This window comes from Lissotriton vulgaris, chromosome 4_1 (assembly GCF_964263255.1).
Source record: "Lissotriton vulgaris chromosome 4_1, aLisVul1.2, whole genome shotgun sequence".
NCBI lineage: Eukaryota > Metazoa > Chordata > Amphibia > Caudata > Salamandridae > Lissotriton > Lissotriton vulgaris.
In genome coordinates this window covers 291,248,982-291,264,139 of record NC_141691.1, presented here as the reverse complement: position 1 = coordinate 291,264,139, position 15,158 = coordinate 291,248,982, and positions in this window count along the sequence as shown.

The following is a 15,158-nucleotide window of genomic DNA, read 5'->3' as shown; positions in this document are numbered from 1 at the left end:
ATGTTAGAACAGATGCAACTGAGGAAACAGCAGTGAAAACTCCCTCCCTCTGGCTCCCTCTCTCTCTCTTTTGCACTTTGTCTCGCTCTCTCTCTCTCAATCAATGATTTCAATCAATGATTTGTAGAACGCTTTTTATCACCCGTGAGGGTATCCAGGAACTGAGGGTGGCTGTTGCTGGGAGTAGTCTGTCCAAACAACCAGATTTTTTAGGCCATCTCTACACTTCTGTAGGGTGGGTGTATGCCGGAGGTGGAGTGGGATGCCATTCCAGGCCTTGGTGGCGAGGTAGGAGAAGGTGTGACCTCCACTTCTTCTTTTGTGGAACCGGGGTATGTGGGCAAGGGAGAGGGAGGTGAAGTGCAGTTGACTTCCGGATTGGTGGAAGTTCAGTCTGTGGTTGAGGTAGGCTGGTCCTTTGTTGTGCAGGGCCTTGTAGGTGTGGGTCAGCAGTTTAAACTGGTGCATTTTTTTGACAGGGAGCCAATGAAGCACTCTGAGGTGGGGAGTGATGTTTGCTTCCTCTTGGAGATCAAGGATGAACATGGCTGCAGCGGTTCCGATGATTTGCAGTCTGCTCAGTAGTTGTGAGGTCATGCCCACATAGAGGGAATTTCCATAGTCCAGGTGACTGATGATGAGAGCATCTGGAGTTGATAAAGAGCCATTTGAATATTTTCTGGAGTATGCGGAGGGTGATAAAGCAGGCTGAGGAGACAGTGTTTATAAGCTTCTTCATAATGAGCTTGTTGTCGAGTATGGTGCCGAAGTTACTGGCATGGTCTGTGGCAGTAGCCGAGGGGCTCAGTTCCGTTGGCCATCATAAGTCATCCCATGGGGAGGTGTTGCTCCTGAAGATGAGTGCTTATGTTTTGTTGGTGTTTATTTTGAAGCATTTGCTTTGCATCCAGCTTGCTACACTGGTCATGCATCTGTGAAAATTGGTTTTGGTGTTAGTGGATGAGAGAGATGAGAGAAGAGAGGATGAGCATATGATATGATGTTCATACCACAGGATTTGACCAGTGTGGCCAGGGGGGCCATGTGTGTGTTGAACAGGGTTGGAATAAGTGAGGACCCTTGGGGCATGCTGCAGATGATATTCTTTGAACCAGAGGTATAAGGCAGGAGGCAAATGCTTTGGGTTCTTCTGGTGAGGAAGAAAGAGATTCGTTTAAGGGCATTTCCTTGGATTCCCATCTGATGGAATCCATGTAGGATGGTGTAGTGTGACACAATGTCGAAAGGCTGTGGAGAGGTGGAGGAGAATTAGAGCTGTGGTCTTTCACTGGTCTAGAAGAGATTGGATGCCATCTGTGGCTGCACTTCGGGTAGTTTCTGTTCTGTGATTAGTTCAGAATCCTGATTGTGCTGGATCCAGGAGGTTGTTGATCTCTAGGTGGTTGGAAAGTTGGCTGTTTATTGCTTTCTCCAAAACTTTAGCCGGGAAAGGTGCACACACACACACACATATACACATACAGACAGACATACACACAGAGTAAATAATGGACAACAGCAGTGGTAGGCTTCCCTCAAACATGCAGTTAAGACAGCATTTGCAAAAAGAGCTTAATCCTTGCACACAGAAGAGAGATACAAACTCTCAAGAAACGCACAGTATAAGGTTTCCTGGCAACAATCATGATGCTTCCACCTGCACCCCTAAGAAAATAACATGCAAAAGGCTGAAGGAGTAGACTTCTGTCTCATCCCTGAAGAGGCACTCTTAGAAACTGTAGAATGAATGACTCTGGACAGTGTGGTGCCAATTCACAACATGCCATAAAACCTTATAAGATTATATTCAATTCCAGTTAGAAGTTTTAATTTTTCAATCAATATTTAGCACATGGGAAGAGCTTCTACATAATACTAATATAAACATTTCCTAGAGTATATTCTATCATTCTGAATCCATCTACTAGCTCACAAGAACAACCAACATTTAACTTGCCCGCTAAATAGTGAAGAACCTGAACAAATAGAAGTGTTCTCAAGCACACTTTGGTACTAAAAGGTTTAAAGATCTTAGGTTTCTGCTGCACCTAAATAGTTCCAAGGCACAACTTGTCTTTTCAAAATCCTACCGGCCCTTGGTGGACCTCTAGACTACTTGACCTTTTGCTTCTTTCTTAACCCCTTCGCTGCTCATGATGAGCTCAGCTCGTCATGAGGCACAGTGGAGCTGTGCTTATGACGAGCTGACCTTGTCATGAACAATGATAAATATTACTTTCCAGCACAGGAGGGGAAAACCACTAGCAGCCAACTGGTTAATGATCCCTTTAGAGGGTCCTAGAACTGCCACACAAGCCCTGCTGCATATAGAGACACATTCAAATATAATTCTCCCACTTCTAGTGGGAAGTCAAGGTTACTGCAGCACTGCACAACCCATTGAGCATTGCTGCTGGTGTGTTTTCCTTGGTTTCTGGACTAACAACAATCCCTTAAATGGTTCAGGGATACAGGGGTAATTCCACACATTTCTAGAATAGCTCACTCAAGTATTCCACTAAGAAACACCCCAGAGGTTCTGATTAAGATTATATGTAACGCAAATTGCACCTGGTAAACAACAATACCACTGGGTCTATTACTTGTTGGGTAATATAAATAGCACCTATTATGTGTTTTGGGTGAATAACATGTGGGTTTTGGTGTTTAACACACCAAAATTCACATGATACCGTAATTACAGTATGGTTTACCCCAGTTAAAATTAAATTAAGTTTAAGGTATTTAACACATCTAATAATTACCGGATGTGTTAAATAACACTAAACTCGATGCAATGGCCTAATATGCCAACATGGTTTACACTCTGACTTTGAGCTCCTGCCTGGCTGACATGCTGCTGTCACATTTGTGATGCTAACAGGGAGACAATGCAGTAATGTATGTCCCCACTGGCCTCCTGAATATTGGGGGAACAATGTGATGGTGGTGGTGGCACCACCTGTGAAGTCTAGGTGCAGTTGGTAGACTATGTGAGCACGGACTGATGTGGCTACTCAGCATGGTCTCTGAGGTGCTATGAGCTGTATACTGCAAAGAAGGCTTGCCCCATACCTTGAGGAGGCACTGGACAGGAGCTAGTGACAACCTTCATCAGTGTGAATTGCTGTGGCAGCCCCTTTGAAGTGCCAGAGGCTGTGTGACACCAAGGAGAAACCTTGCAGGGGAGGAGCATTGTGGGAAGGTGCTAGGCTCTTGGTCCAGCAGACTACACTTCTTCGCCTCCTGTGGTGCCTGGGCCCTAATATTTGGCTGCCGATATGCTCATGGTGGATGGGGTGTGGCCCCTCTGGGTGGCCTGACTGCGTCCATTGCTGCCCTTCTTCTCCTGGGGTCTCTGTCCCCCTCACACCTGACCTGGCTCCAGGTTTTTCTAGCCCACTCTTGCACTGGAGAAAATGGAGGAGGCAACTTCAACTTGAGTTTTAGTGCCCCAGGGGAAAAGTGGCTCTGGGGAAGTGAGGTGGCTGCCTGCCTGATACAAAGAGACGTTTAGTTTTAGGAAGTAGGGGACCCCTATATATGAAAACCACTAGTTATACATAGGGAAAGAATGTCTAGTTTGAAAAGGGTCTATAACTAGTATACATAACATATAAATGAATAGTGATATTAGAACCCACTATATATAAATGATCATGGACCACTTTGTTGTACTTTTATTCAAAATGTAATATATTTGTTTGATTTTATAGAGTATATACTTTTTTTTAAAATTTAGTTTTTTTTAGAAGATGACTGATAAATAGTTTTAAAGAAACCTTTTATACATTACTAAATCAAAAATAGTTTATCATTGAAGGTGCAAAAACATACATATGACGAGACATAAAATAAACACAAGGAAGATGAATGAACATGATGTAGGCAAAGCGGTAGATACACACTACGCGCGTTTCGACTCGTTAGCCTTCATCAGGTGACCCGTCTTTGACTCTATAATTAAGACACAAAGAATATTCATATAAACATACAATACATCACATAATATAAATGTATATAGTGGGCACATCTATTTAACTTGGTGATATTTGAATCTTCTTTATCAAAATAACATACATATACATTTCATCTTTATATTATTTACAATTAAAATTTCATTTTATAGTGAACATGTCCTAACATTTCATAGTCTCAAAATAAGCCACATCAGATAGATTGAACATTTCATTTCATAGAGGTCATGCGTTCACAGCTTGTTCCCTGGATGTAGATTATATATTAGAGTCACTTAATATGTCTCACATACTATAACAGGCATATACCAAAACATGCTCTTGCCAGGTTATATAGCATCAAGCATTTCAGATACATATATACAACAAAAATTATTTGGTGACAGTGGTAATAGATTAGGGGTAGGGGGTATAGCAAAAAACATCATAGAGATTGGGACACATAATCATCCTGATATACGGCCTTTTAGGATTACTTGATGTGACATTATAAGGAAGAACAGGTATGTTCTGGTACTAACAAAAACAGCTTAAGATGAGTGGAAAGCTGGGGGTAGGGGGCATAGCAAAAAAACATCATAGAGATTGGGACACATAATCATCCTGTTATAAGGCCTTTTAGAAACACTTAATGTGAGATTAAAGGAAGAACCAGTATATACTGGTACTTACAAAAAACAGCTTAAGATGAATGGAAAGCTGGTCAGGAATTCTAGCTAGTTGTATGTTCAATCTCGTAGACCTAGCATAATGGTAGGGGAAGTGCTGATACAGAATTGGTATATGAACGTGTGATTTCCTAAAATGGTAAAGGAAAAAAGACCTAATGGGTATATATGTAAAATTAAGGTATAGTCTAGCCAATGGCTCTAGTGGTTTAAGAGGTAAATGTACCTTGAATGTATGTTGATCGCGACGTAAAAGATTTCATTAATTCTTTGTTGGATATGATGCTAATAATAAAACACTTCAAATATCTTGGCGTTGTGGATATTGGCTCTAAAAGTATAAGGAGCATTGTATTAGAAATCGATAGCTAGATATTCTATCAGATAAACAAAAACAGAGTGATGAAGTCCAGGGCAAGTACCTTAAGATATGGGCATCTAGAAGAAAAGCCAGATCGATTTTCATGTGGAAATGATAGGATGATTCTAAAAACGCAAAGAGAAGTAGATAAACAGGTATTACTACATACTGTCTAAGTAAGATTAACGATATAGGGCTCTACAGATGGTATGAGGAGACTATCGATATTGTGAACTAGCTAGCGCTGGGTCCTGCTGAAGCCTGGTAAATATCTTTCTACTGACATAGTTTCATGATATTTGTAATAGTCAGGAATGTCTGACTATCTTTTATAGTTATATGGAGTATGTGCTGCCATATTACTCCAACACCAGAGACAGCAGTAAAGGTCTATACATCTACCTAAGGTTAGAGAGAGTATAATGGATGCTTCCTAACTATTACTAAAAATAGCGAGTAAAATAGATATCTACTCGAATAGAGCTTCCTAACTGTGGGTAAGGCTTGTTCACTAGCCAGTAACAAGATATGGCGAGATAGTCTAATAACTACTCAAGATGAACTTACTTTTTGGGGGTAAAGTGTGGTTAGTCGTCTGGCTTCTTCAACGCATCGTAGATAGAGGATCCCGGCGTCTTGTGTCGGAAACGGGCGGATGTAAGGCAGCGCCATATTTAAAGGGGCGTTAATTGGCTGTAAGGTTACAGACAGAGACAACAGACTGTGAGTAGGAGACGGGTGGCATGGTACTCGAGAACGGACAGCCGATGGTTTGTGAGGATAGCTAGCTATCACGGTATAGGTGAAGAGAACGGAAAATGAAAATAGAAGAAGGGACATAATAATGGTGGACAGAAAACGGAAGATGGAAGATTCAGTGATAGTTAGGCATTCGCGTAACTGCAACACACCAGTCGGATATTCAGAAAAAACGAAAACCAAGCCTAAAGATCTTATATGTTGAAAACAATAATTTTAAATACCAAAAAAGGAAAGACTGAGGCGCTTATAAACGTAGTCCAGTATATCGACACTGGGCATCTACTGCACTCTCCTACATGGTTGTATGTCAGAAAGGAGGTCGTGGAATATCACGAATTACAAGCTTGGTACTACATGGCAGAGATGCATACTGCCAAAGTACTTGTCCAATTACTGAGACATACATAGAAATGGAAATTAAAATTAAAATAGAATATAATCAATCACTGGATGAATGGATTATAGTGTTCCAATCTGGGTGTTTAAAGGTGTATATATTTATGTATATAGGATTAATGCTTAATGGTTGTATACATGATGGCTCGCTCTATTACATAATCATATAGCCATATCTCTCAAAGTGATAACGTACATATTTACATTTCTGACATTACAAAAAAGCCTGCTCCCATGGAATGAGGGCATTTAATCCTTTATTTACACTGTCCAACATAAAGATATAGTATACAAAGAGACACCAGTGACCATGGATAATGACTTCTGCCATGCTGCACCTAGAGGAGCCCCCCTATCAGGGAGGGCCCCCATGGCTGGTGGACCCATGCTGTGCGGTGTGAGTAGACTACACCTGGCCAATGGGAAAGTGAGTACTGATGAGGGCAGAAGGATCTGGGTGGCCCCTCTGCCTTCATTACTCCCTGTTGGCCTGTCATCAGGGGCGGGCCTCGACTTAACTGTAAAGTGCATGAGGGTGGAGCATGAAGGCTCAACTGCAGCAGCTTTAGCTGCTCACTTATTTAGTGGAGAAAGCTACTTCCCACGGGTGGACACCAGGGAATCATCTTGGTATTGATGCCCTCACTGCCTCAACTTATTTAATCAAATATCCTCATTGAAGTGCCTTCCCCTGCACCACAGACCACAATATTAACCTGGGGACAACACAAGATCTATAAATGCACAGTCCCAGCACCTGACGCTCAGCAGATTCAGTGACCTCCCCACCGTGCATTCCCGCTTCAGAGGACACCGAGGCTATCCTTGAGGTGATTCAGTCCTTGCTTACCACCCTTAAATCGAAGACCGGGAGATGGGGTAGAGGTTTTCCTTCAGAGCCAGGACCTCTGAGGTTTAGCATACAAAGTCACTGAGGTAATCTATGCTGGAATACATCTTACGAGACTTGCAGTCCATGGTCTCCATCTTGCCAATAACATTAAAGCTTCTGGAAGAGAGAGCAGAAGATGCTAAGTAGAGGGCCAGATGGTGCAATATTCACTTTGTGGGCTTTCTGAGGGTGCAGAGGGCCCAACCCTGGAGACCTTCCTACAGAAGTTGGATGCCTGGATGTCCATGGCCCAACTTTTTTCCTGCTTTGAGTTCGAGAGTGCCCATAAGTCCTTAGTGAAGAAATTCCCCCAGCTCCCTCCCATCCAATTATTGCAATAATCTTGAACTAAGGAGACTGGGATAAAATCCTCCTAGAAGCTCGGAAAAAAAGGGGACATCACCCACCAATCTCAGGGCATAATGATCTTCCTGGACTACACCCACCATTTCCAACAACTGCGAAAATTGTATGAAGGGGTTAAAACATAACTCTAGGTGCTGAAAATATAAAACATGCTGATGTTACCAGGCTCCGGTGTAGTTTGTGGAGTTTCGCTCCGCAGAACTCCTCGAAGTGACAAAAAAACTCAGCAGAGTTCCGCAAGTGGCTGAGTGTAGTGCGAGACGCTATTCACACTGATCTTCCAGCCGCTCCGGTGGAAATTCTTCTTGAGCGGCAGCTTGTGCTTGCCAACTGACCGTTCGCGAGTGCAAGTGGGGAAAAAACTCTGCTGCACTATGCAGAGCAGAGTTTTTTCACTCCGCGAGCTCCACGGAATGCAGAGACCAGAAAACTCTACAAACTCTGCAAACAAACTAGAGTTCACCTCCCAGGCCTAGATGTTACCAGCATTACTCAAGGTCATTCATAATTCTAGAGTTATCTTCTTTGACAGCCCAAAATTAGTGTGGTAATGGGCAATGGAATATAAACCCCTGCAATGTAATCGCCCCCCCACATGGGCCCCACAACAAGCAGGTGACCCTCCCAGAGATGGAACCTCATTATCAATCAGATATCAAATATTGCCGAGACCTTGGCAATCGATTTTCAATCTGACTCTGTTGACCTATACTCTGACCAGGGGCGCTGTTGTTCCAGAGAACTATTCCAGTACTCCTCACTCACCACGGACCTGGACCCAGAAGCCCCCTCGGGCAGGAGCAACACTGCCTTAAAGCTTTCAAGACTTTAATGTTTAAGATACCTCTCAGCAGAACTATGTCATTTGCATAACTAAGACTCAAAAAGGGAGGACTATCCTGTACTTACACCTCAGTAAGGTTTAGATTGTTTTGGGGGTGGGGCAAACGTCTCTATGGAGAGATATGGGGTGGTGGGATGTTGGGGGGGGCACAGATGTACACTAAATTACCATTTCTGATTTTCTTGGTTTACAGGTGTTATGTTCCTGTTATGTTACACTCCACAATGCATGCCACTGTACTTGCATATCTTAGCCGCTTCCGTGCGGCGCGAATTCCCCGCCCATGCTGACTCCGCCTTGCGCGGGCGGAGTCCTGACGGAACGGTTCCGTCATCAGCACAGCTCACCCGTAGCTGATGACGGAACCGTTCGGTCATCAGCATGGAAGGGGTTAGACTCATGGAGTGCAATGTTATAGTTGATGTCCCAAATGGGTGACACGTGGACCATGGTCGAATCAATTCTCCCTCCTGAAATGGACTCCCTTATTTTAATGCCATTGAAAGTTAACACCCTCAATTATTGTATTAAGATAGGGGCAGTACTTTGCTGTGCCAAACACCATGGCCCTGCTGTCCTGCTATTGCTTGAAATTAATTTGTTGGGCACCAACTGCCCCTTCCTGTCCCACCATGGATATGATAGAATGTATCATGCGGGATACCCGTGGGATCTAGGGGGAGTGGCAATGTGCCTTCACAGGGTCTTTCCAATGGTTGTTTCCAGGGGGAACCCAGACCTGCTATGGGTATTTGTTGTTGTGGATGGTCATCTATATACCTTCATTAGTGTGTATGTGCAGCCCAATTTGACTCACCGCTGTTTGGAGGTCCAGCGGGTGGAGACCCTCAACCTTCCCCACGGGCTTACCTTTATTGGGGGGATTTCAATGGTAGTCTGACTCCCATACTCAATTTCATGAGCCTTGCGACCACCCAGAGTAGGGCGGGTGGAGGTTTACTCAGCTAGATAAAGAGCCTGGGTCTCTGTGATTCCTGGAGGAACTGAAACTCAGAGTTACTGGCATACACTCATCTCTCTGCTGCACACAACTCTTTCTCCCATATTGATCTGATAATACTCCCTGCTATTGACTCAGGCGCATTGGACTCCTATGTACTGCCCTGTTGCATCTCCAATCAAACCCCAGTGACCCCTGCCTTCGGTCGTCGATGGGAGGTACCGCGCCCAATGTGGCGCTTACTGCCTGCCCCTTGCAGCAGCATGATTTCAGGGATTTTCTTTTATTCAATTAGAATCACAGATGGTACCATGGGCTTGTCGGATCATGGCATTGTGGCAGCCTTTGCAGCATATTATAGGAGACTACGCAAACCATGCATGGTGGTTGAGATCTTAATGTGGGTGTAGGTGGCCTGGTCAGGGCTGCCATGGACCTCCTTTTTTCAATGGAGGACATTGCACTAGCACTTTGTTACATGACATCAGGGAAAAGCCCAGGCTTGGATGGTTCCCCCATAGAAAACTTATATTATTTCCAGGCACACCTCACTCCTCATCTTCGTCATTATACCAAAAAGCAATTGCTAAATCACATTTCCCACCTGAATTAGACTTGGTCACCACAATTGTGTTGCCAAAACAAGGCCACGGACTAGAATACTAAGCGTCTTATCACCTAATATCTGTCATTCACTCTGAAATTAAAATCTACGCTAAGATAGTGGCTAACTGATTAATCAAAATTCTCCTGCAGTTTATTGATCCTGCTCAATGACGGTTCATGCCCAACATGAGCACCAGGTGCTTTCTCCATCCACTGCACATATCCCTGTCCCAACTCTCTCTGGTTGGAGACCAGACTGCATTCCTACTCATAGACTTTGAAAAAGCCTTCAACTCTGTCAACTGAGTTTTTATTGAAGAAGTGATTGCAGAGGTGAGTCTGTGCTCTAACATTCAAGCATAAATCCAATACATCCTCCGGCTCAGGTTTACATGAATGGCATCCTCTCTGCACCCTTTGGGATCTGCCTGGGCACCTGCCAAGGCTGTCCTTTATCTTCTCTTTGCCCTGGTCATAGAACGCCTAGCAGCCAGGATTCACTGTGTTGCACAGATATGGGGATTTAACTGGGGGGTTAGTGACAGAAGACTGCATCGCCCTATATGGAGAGGCTGTTCTTCTCTTCATCTCCCACCCTTCCTTCACAATACCACGATTGCTTCAGTTACTGAACCCCTATGGAGAGGCATAGGGTATATCAATCAACTGGTCCCAATTAAACCTGGTTGCCCTGAAGGAAGATGGCCAGTCAACAACCTTGGGTCTCAATATGATGTCAGTCGGAAACGCTCTGAACTGCATTCAGATTTTCTGAATCTGAGTAAGAACCCATGTTTCCAATGGACTCTGAAACATTTCCAATGGACCGATTATGATGGCAGTCTGTCCAATACTGTTCCGACCAGCGTTCCGAGACTCCATCTCGGTCAGAGCCAAATCGTGCAGCCCTATGGACCGCGTTTCCGACCGATGTAGTACGATGTCGGATTCGGACATCCCTTCTGAATCAGTCTGTTTGTCATGGAACAGCTGTCGGAAACTGACTTCGGGGGCCGTTAGCAGGCCTCCCCTTCACCTGGAGGCCCCCGGTTGTGGCCCATGGGGCCCCTCTTTGCAGCCATGCACGGTGTGGCTGGCACCATGGAGTGCCCACCACTGGATGCACGATTTTCCACATCCACCCCTTTCTTTAATGGGAGCCTGTGTTGTCGGTCAGAACACAGGCTCCGATAGACGTCAATGGGAGTCTGACCGAACGGTGTTTGGAACCATCGTTATCGTTCAGTCAGACTCCCCAAACCTGAGTAGGTCAGAAACGATTACTGACCGACATCGGAATGAGGCCCCTTGTTGCCTTTGCTAACAATCCATAGACTTATATTTTGCTACCAAGGGATTCAGATGGCCCTTGAAATGAATCTAAACTGGAACCTCAACTGGAAGCCCCTACTGACCTGGTTTACAAAGGATATGAACATGTGAGCATGGCTCCCTCTCAATGTCCTCGGCTGTGTGGACTTGTTCAAAATTATTGTGCTTCCTTGCCTGCTGTACACTCTACAAAACTACCCATTGCTGATACTGCATACCTGGTTTCTTATCCCAGTGGTCAAAATACATGCCTTCCATTGGCTTAATCATCCCCCCTGTATAACCTTCAGAAAATGTACCCAATCAACCTACAATGGTGGTATGGGTATGGCAGATGTCTGTCACTGCTATTGGATGACCCACCTTTTTGTGGTTAACAAGTGGCTTAATGGTGAATGGAACAATCCAAAGTTCCATCTGGAGGTAGCAATCATAGATTTATATAACATCAGGTGTATGCTTTATGCAAACTACATATCCTCACACTTTCTTGAACCAACTGGAGTTCTCCAAATCTGGTGTTCGACACTGAGATGGGCTGACTGGGACAAACAGATTACAATGGAAACAATGATGTGAACAGAACAATGGCTATGTCATTCATCGTCCTTAGTGGGATTTACAGAATGGGACTGAATTGGGATCGCCATGTTGGGAGGCTTGTGGTAGTGATCACTCCTTCTAAACACATTGCACATTAAAATATACACCAAGCACATACATCAGGCTAAGTAAGATACTCGAGTTGTCGTTTAGGGTTCCCAGTAGAAATACCCCAATCTTTTGTCTTTGTCCTTCACTTGAGCATTTAATAAGATCTGTGGCTGCAACACAAATAAAAGCATCCCACAATAGTTACCTGAAATTTAATGGAGAGGTGAGAAGTCCAAAGTAAGGGGTCTCTATTGTAACCAAATTACACCCGCTTTATAATTTGACATACCCAAATTTAATGGATGTATTCACATGCAACTCATGATGGCTATCCCCTAAACAGGGTCTCGCAGTTGATCTCCACATCAATGTGTGAGCAATGCATTAAAAATAATTTGCAAACCACAAGGGCCACAATGGTTCGCACCATGGCTTTCCACAACAGTATGTGATAAAGATTTGGTTAATGACTATGAAATGCAGTGTGTTAATAATCAAACATTATTTGTACAAAGCCCAGTGGTGGTAGGCAATCAGTAGTCAATCTGCTTGTAAGATAACAGAATACGTTATATCAGTGGCGGCTCCTCTATGGGGGCGTTTGGGCACCAGCCCCCTGCTTTCTCGTTGTGCGAGAAGACAGAAAAGAATGGTAGTTATTAGCATAATAACTACCATTTGTTTCTGCCTTCTCGCATGGCGAGAAAGCAGAAGTTCCTGGTTGAGAGTGGGCGGTGTTACTCGAGGGCAGGGAGGAGTGGCTTGCCCACTGTTGTTAATACTGTCTGTTTGGGCAGCATGAGGCCGCCCAAACAGACAGTATTAACAACAGTGGGCAAGCCACTCCCCCCTGCCCTCGAATAACACAGCCCACTCTCCCTGTTCTCTCTGTATTCTGCAGCATACAGAGAAAAAATGACGCGGTGGGGCAGCGGTCGCACCAATCAACAACGTGGCGGTGGAGGGGAGGGAGGCTGCCTGCAGCCTTCCTGATGACGACGAGCCCAGACGAATTCAACCGCAGGATGGCGGGAGGTGGGAGTCTGCAGTCACGGGACTTAAGAAAAGCGGGAAGCCAAGGTAAGTTTTACTTTTAATATTTATCCCACCCCCCCCCCCATCCCCTCTGCCGCGACAACCCCATTTACACAATCCCCACCCGCCCGTAATGCCGGCCCGGCCTCGACTGCTTGCCATGGTCAAACATAATCATTTGCTTTGCCAGTATTTGTTTATTTCCGAACAGAAAATTCTACGCATGAATACAGCGGCTTTCGTTCGATGCTGCATTTCCACTTAAAGAAAGAACCAGGAAGGGCAAACCGTGGGGCGGGATTGTGAAAACGCTGTTTCATCTTTCCCAGAATACTTAACTTTTGTGGGCTTTAATGCTTCTCTTGTCAGACGTCCAGAGAGCGGTCCCTCAAGGTCATTCTTATCAATGACAGCAGGTTAGTTTACTGACCAGCACAAAACGTGCTAATGCTCATGTTTAAGTATTAAACAGTGTGTAAATTGCTCTTTCTGCCGATCTAAGCTGGTTCTTGGCTGAGCAGTGTTTGGCAAATTATAGTGACTTGACTTGGGCACAGAATATCACATGTAAACAGTACAGATTCTGACTGTAATACCTGTGCGCTGACAGTTGTCAACTCGGACAAGCAGAATACCTTTGCGCAGGTAGTAATGTCGGTATTTTTCAAAACTGCACGTAAAAGGAAAAGTCTGTTTATCACACATGTTTCCGGGAACGTGACTACATTGCACCCCATTGGTCTGTATTCACCAGCATTGAATTACATTTCCTGCACTAGTCTCAGGCCTTTACTTGTTACGCTGCTCGCCATTTCTCTGCTGCCCATTTCCTTTAACTTCCCTTTAAGACGCAGGGGGCCTGTGAGTATGCCATGGGGGTGCAAGAGTGAAGGTACTATTATTTGTGAGAGGCGTGCCCATCGCAAGTGTGGGTTTGTGTTACAACAGGAGCCTATATCTAAAGTGTGGTAATTGTTCCAAAGGCCACATTTTGTCTGTTGTGTTCGGAAGCACTGTACAGTCAGTTCTGAGCAGTTCTGTAGAACTCTGCCCAGTTCTGAAAGATACTTCTTCAGACAGATTTGAGGGAGTCCAGAGCTAGGTGAACAAAATATCCCCGTGAAGAGAGGCTTAATATTAAGCAGATATTTCCTGAATAGAGACACTGGTGTAAGAGGACACAATATATGTTTGGAAGGAGAGACACTGGAGTAAGAAGACACAATGAGTTTGAATCGAGTAGCACAGGAGTACAAGGATGCAATATGAGGTTGACTGGAGCAGCACAGAAGTAAGAGTAGGCGAGACCTAAAAAAAAAAATGTGTGTCCTCATGTAACGTAACTGGTGCTATGTAAAGTGCTCTGATACCCGATTCGGGTCAAGTACGCGCTATATAAAACTCTGCAAAAAAATAATAATTTGCAAGTGAAAATTAAGTACTCTATGGATGTTGTAACTGGAGAAATTATGACAAAAGGGTAAATTTTATCCATCATTTGCCTAAATTTTTTATTATAGTGAATACAATTTGCCTTCTCACGCCTTCAGATTACAATAAATGTAAAGTAAATGAGGAATGATGCTAATCCAAATCCCATCTGTATGCATTTGTCTGCCTCCTGAATTTAGAGATTGTTTCTTTTAGCGTTAAACTCCCTTGGGTCAGTTGGTATCGCTCGCTTTGCTCACTCGGTGACAGTTGACGATGGCTTTTACGCCACACCATTTTCAAAAGCCACCAGCCGCCACTGCTTTATATGTTTCCTCACAATTAACAGTGATAATGATGTCCTCATTTTTTACCCTAAATTGTGTGACTCCAGGAAAGTGCCCCCTCACCATGGTCAAGATACCTCATTGACCCAAAGTAGGAGTAAGTTAGATGAGAGAATGAGTGCTTTTTTCACCTGCATGAACACCTGTATACATGTGTACAAGTATTTGCAGTCTGTTATGCTCCCAAAATCAGTAAATATTACACTTCCTACCGTTCCCGTTTGATATTTGCAGTGTCTACAAGTAAATGGGTTGCTATCCTTGTATACCTATACTTTGCATTGATCACAGATATATTTTTCTATAAGTTTCAAATAATGCAAGAAGATTATGGTAGGAGAGCTATTGCCTCATCTCCTAGCATGGACTGAGTGTGTCAGACAGGTAGCATACAGTCAGTCAGTCAGTCAAAATACTCTTTATTCGATTTTTGCTAAAATCATAAAAGGCATAAAACAAACACAATACAGTATTTAAAAACATCACTTGATCACGTTAAAAAGAATGAATTTCTACATAATGATTA